The sequence below is a fragment of the Ovis canadensis genome, chromosome 21 (assembly GCF_042477335.2).
Source record: "Ovis canadensis isolate MfBH-ARS-UI-01 breed Bighorn chromosome 21, ARS-UI_OviCan_v2, whole genome shotgun sequence".
Classification (NCBI taxonomy): Eukaryota; Metazoa; Chordata; class Mammalia; order Artiodactyla; family Bovidae; genus Ovis; species Ovis canadensis.
The window spans coordinates 20,961,077-20,966,320 of NC_091265.1; positions in this window are offsets into that span (position 1 = coordinate 20,961,077).

Consider the following 5,244-nt stretch of genomic DNA (forward strand, 5'->3'; position numbering starts at 1 on the left):
GTATGTAGTCTTTTTGTCTGTATGGTTTTCGTTCTAATAATAGCTGGGTTAAAAACTTACCAGTTATGATTTAACAACTCTTAATGTCTCTAGTTTCTTTAAACAGGTTCCAAAGAAATTTCAGAGTCCTCAGTTCAGAAAAGTTGCCACTGTCATTTTGATTGTCATGTATTTTGCGTATAGCTTGTAGACAGGAATTTATACCTGCATGTTGGATAAAATATGTTATGAAAGGGCATTAAACTTACCATAGCTTTCCCCATTAGTATGAGAATTGGTTGAAGCAGTTTAGGTCTGGAGCATAACATGTGCAGAGAAAGATAAGACTGTAAATATAGGGATAAATAGCAAAGGAATTGCTGGCTTTTGAATCTGAATTGTTGACTTTCATCTTCTAGTCCAGGTTATTGGTCATCAAAGTACCACTTCTAGGACGGCAGTGTCAGCATCTTGGAATCTGTTACAAATGGAAATTCTTGGTCCCCAACATGTCAGACCTACTAAATCAGAAGCTCCACGAGTGGTGTCCAAAAGTTCGCAGAATTTCCATTTTAATACTAGCAGCGTGGATGTCTGATCAGGCTTGCGTTTTTTTCTTTTTATCAGCTTCATTTGTTTCAATTAACTTTTTGTTTAAGAACCATTTTGAATTTAAAAGTTGTGAAGATAGTACAGAATTCCCATATATTCCACTATTTTTAACATCTTGCATTAGTATGGTACATTTTTACGGTTAATAATCCAGTATTGATCCATTTTTATGAATAAAGTCCATGCTTCATTCTGATTTCCTTAGTTTCACCTGATGTCTGTCTTTCTGTTCCAGGATCCTATCCAGGACACCACATTTCATTTAGTCATCATGTGTCCTTGGTCTCTTCTTTTTTAAAGTTTCTCAAACTTTCTTGAAAACCCTAACAGTGTGGAGAAGTACTGGTCAGGTATTTTGTAGAATGTCTGTCAGGAATTGTCTGATGTTTTCCTTAGGATTAAACGTATGTGTTTTGAGAAGGAAAACCACAGGGGTAAAGTGCCGTTCTCACTGGTGGTGTTGAATAAGTACTGTCAACGTGGCTTACCATTGCAATCTGGCTGAGGTGTTTGAGACTTAAAAGAGTGAAGTTACTCTTTGTCCGGTCTTCTTTCAGTCATGTGCAGCCCACACTTAAAAAAGGGTAGGGAGTCACGCTCCGTCTCTGAAGGGTAGAGTATGTACATACGTGATTTAGGACTTTTGTTCACTGGAAGATTTGTTTCCTCCTGGTTTATTTAATCATATATATGTGCCCGATAGACTCGTTTTTAGACTTTGAGTTACAGTCCACGTTGCTTTGTTTCCCAAGTTGTCCAGCGGTGGTTCCTGTAGCCTTTCAGTTGCCTCTGTGTTCCTTTGTCATGCCCCTGGCCTGTCACTGTGGGTTTGCTTTCGGTTTGGCTTGGTTTTGGTTTTATGTGTTAGCACATTCTGGCACTTGAGCCTGCTCCAGGCAGTCAGTTCTCCAAAGATTCTAGGTGGTTCTTATTGGGAAATTGTCAGGAACCATTTAACAGGAGGCTTCCTGTGTGCTGTTTTGGATCTGTCAGGAATTTTCTGTTCCTTATTAATTCCTGAATATTCAGGAATTAAGAGGAGAGGCAAGTCTCTCCCGGGGCTAAGGAATCCAGGCATTTCCTTCATTAGTTTTTCTATACGGTGATAAGTACCATCTTCCTTTTTATAAACCATATGGTAAAAGTGGTTCTTTACAACCCTCTTTGTTATGGATGACCTCATGTTTTCTTGTAAGTTTTTATTTTATCTCTGCTGAAAATAGCTATCTTGAAAGACAGTATAAATACCTACACAATGTTGAATAAGACACCTTTGCTCCATCAGAGCTTTGGTCCCCGTGTCTTGCTTTCTCTCTCTCTCTCCCTCTCTCTCTCTCTCTCTCCCTCTCTCTCTCTCTCTCTCAGGCTATTTCTTTGGAGCGCAGAGGATCTCTGAGTTGACTTTCCTGCCCGGGCTTCTAAGACCCTCTCGAGAAGGCACTCTGCACCTTCACCCCATCGAGAGGGCACCTGAGGCCTCCGTGAACAGAGCAAGCCCCGTGCCAGGGACTTTATTGGCTTTCTGCGTAAATCAAGGAATATCAGCCTCTTTCTCTCTCCTTTACTTTCTTATCGGTCGACTCTGGACCACCAGGTTCTGGTCTGTTAAAGGACCTCAGCAGGAAATGGTGTATATCTTCCCACTCCTAGTGTAAACAACCCTGGCTTCTATCATCCACTGTCTGTTTACTTGTTCAGTTTCAGCATACATGTACAGCAGTATCAGAATTTTTAACCCTAATCTTCCGTGCAAAACAGATCTATCACTTGGAGCAGTGCTTAGGTAGTTTTCTGTCTGTAGGCTTAATCCATTTTTAGACTCCTGCAGTCTCAATTGGACAATTTTTCCTCTCACTTCTTTCTTTGAGGTTTTTTCATATATTTGAGATTTTTTTTCATTAATTTGTAATGAGACATATTATTTTAGAAAGATCATTGTAAGGCATTCCCTGGCAGTCCAGTGGTTAGGGCTCCCAAGTTTCCAACTGCAGGGGACCCAGTTTTAATCCCTGGTCAGGGAACTCTGATCCCCCAGGTCTAGTAACATGGCCAATGTGTGTGTGTGTGTGTATATATATATATATATATATATATATATATAAGTTATTGAAATAGATCATTGTAATGATCAGAAGTGGTTTAAGGAGAAAGGCCTTTTAGGATGAAGGCGTGAAATACAGCAGAATCAGTAGGAAGAGAAAAGAATAGATTTAACTTGAACACAAAGGAATTAGAGATCAGAAGGTGAGATTTTAACAATAACTCCTAGGTTTATTTCCTTCTCCAGGGGATCTTCCCAACCCAGTGACTGAACCCACATATCCCTTGGCAGGCACATTCTTTCCTGCCGAGCCACCAGGTTAGTCCATCTAAACAAGATAGGGATTATAGAAAAAAGCTTTTGGAAGAAGTGATTTTTCACATAGGACCCTTTGAGTCCAAGGAATCTTTATCATGTCCAGGTAAGGGCTTCCATTGTGGCTCAGCTGTAAAGAATCCACCTGCAATGTGGGAGACCTAGGTTCGATTCCTGGGTTGGGAAGATCCCCTGGAGAAGGGAAAGGCTACTTAATGGCCTGGAGAATTCCATGGACTATAGTCCATGGGGTCGCAAAGAGTCGGACATGACTGAGCAACTTCCACTTTCGAAGTAGTCCAAGCCATTGGTAAGTCCCTAATGTGAGCCCGTGTCTGGCGCAGGATTTGAAAGTCCTAAGTAAATAGGCGGTAGTGCAAATACACCATTTTGCTCACTTTAAGGATGCAAAGTTCATGCTATTCTGAACTTTGGAAGTCATATGGCTTTAATTCAAAAACAGTGACAATTCATGTTCTTTGTATCATGTAGGGATACACAGCCATTGAAATAAAATAAGCCTGAAAAAGCAGTGTGGAGGCTTAAACAGTGAATAGGCAGCATGTGCCGCCTAAACCACCTATAATGGCTCTCCTTGATGAGAGGGTTCTTTACCAGGAGACTGGAAAGAAGGCTTAGTGGACAAAAGCACTGTGAATTCTGTCAGTACAATCATTAATAATTTTAGTGTTAGGCATGATAACACTCTTATGGTAGAGGAAAGTGTAAAGATTATTTGTCGACGAATACAGGGAGGCGTGCGTACTCATTCGTGTTCTGCTCTTTGTGACCCTATGGAAGGGGCCTGCCAGGTTCCTATCCGTGGGGTTCTGCAGAATACTGGAGTGGGTTGCCATGTTTGATGCATTAGGCTTGTTAGAATTGGTGGGTTCATTATAGTTAAATTTATAAAATTCTAAAAGGTGTCCAAATAATGGATTTCATTAACAGACTGATCCCAGACCAACTTTAATGATTCCTTCCAGCCCCACCCACACTTTCTTTTCCCCATAACGCTACATAAATTATCATCAAGAGGCTGGGTTAGGGACAGAGGATGGAAACCAGTTTAAGGAAGCACGAAGCCAGTATCAGGATAATGAAAATCAGAATTGAAGGATACTTAGGTGGACTCTAGTCCCATTTAAGGAAATGTAAGAGGGCTTTAAAATTCACTTGATCAGATTAAAATAGTTCATAAATTATGGGATTTAGGCTTAGAAAATTTAGGAAATATTAGTTACAAGTAATTTGAAACTAGAAATACTGATGACTGATTCAGTAGCTTGGCAAGTAACATGTGTCAAGGACTTTGCTAAGTTCTTTTGAGAGCTTTTCATTTTATTTTCAGAACACCTCCATGATTATATACTATTATACATGCATTGGGTAGAGAAACAGGCAAAGGAAAGCTACATAACTCAGGTTAAAAAAAAAGAGCAGGTCGTGAAATTTTTAAAATGAGGGCCTTCAACTTCAAAGTCCTGTTTAAACTCTCCACCATGACACTAAAGATATCTGAGTCATCTTGCAAAACTGTCAACTTAAAAAATGCTCTACCTGTGAGTTGAAAGTTAAGTTTTATTTGGGGCAAAATGAGGGCTGCGGCCCGGGAGGCAGCCCCTCAGTTTCCTCTGACTGCTCAAATGAGGCAGCCAGGGGAGAGACCAAGCTGCATGACTTTGGTGAAGGGGGAGTTTTATGTGATCAAGCGCATATTTTTGAAGAAAGTTTTGCTGATCACAAGGAACAGGTGTCATGGTGAAGCAATTTGGTGCTTTTCTAGACAAAGGACATGCAAAACAGACTCATGAAATCAGTTCCTGAAAATATCTAACTATCTGAATACATGTTGTACAAGTTTCCCAGAGCACAGAGTGCCTCATTCCTGCTCTCCACCCTGAATTCATTCAGGGTGTGTTGAAACTCAGCAGCTGCAGCAGAATGTAGTTTAATCTTAGTGGTAGATCAGTTCAGTTGCTCAGTCGTGTCCAACTCTGCAACCCCATGAACTGCAGCTCACTAAGCCTCCCTCTCCATCACCAACTTCCGGAGTTTACCCAAACTCATGTCCATTGAGTTGGTGATGCCAACAAACCATCTCATCCTCTGTCATCCCCTTTTCCTCTCACCTTCAATCTTTTCCAACATTGGGGTCTTTTCCAGTGAGTCAGCTCTTCACATTAAGTGGCCAAAGAACTTTCAGCTTCAGCATCAGTCCTTCCAATGAATACACAGGACTGATTTCCTTTAGGGTGGACTGGTTTGATCTCCTTGCTGTCCAGGGGACTCTCAAG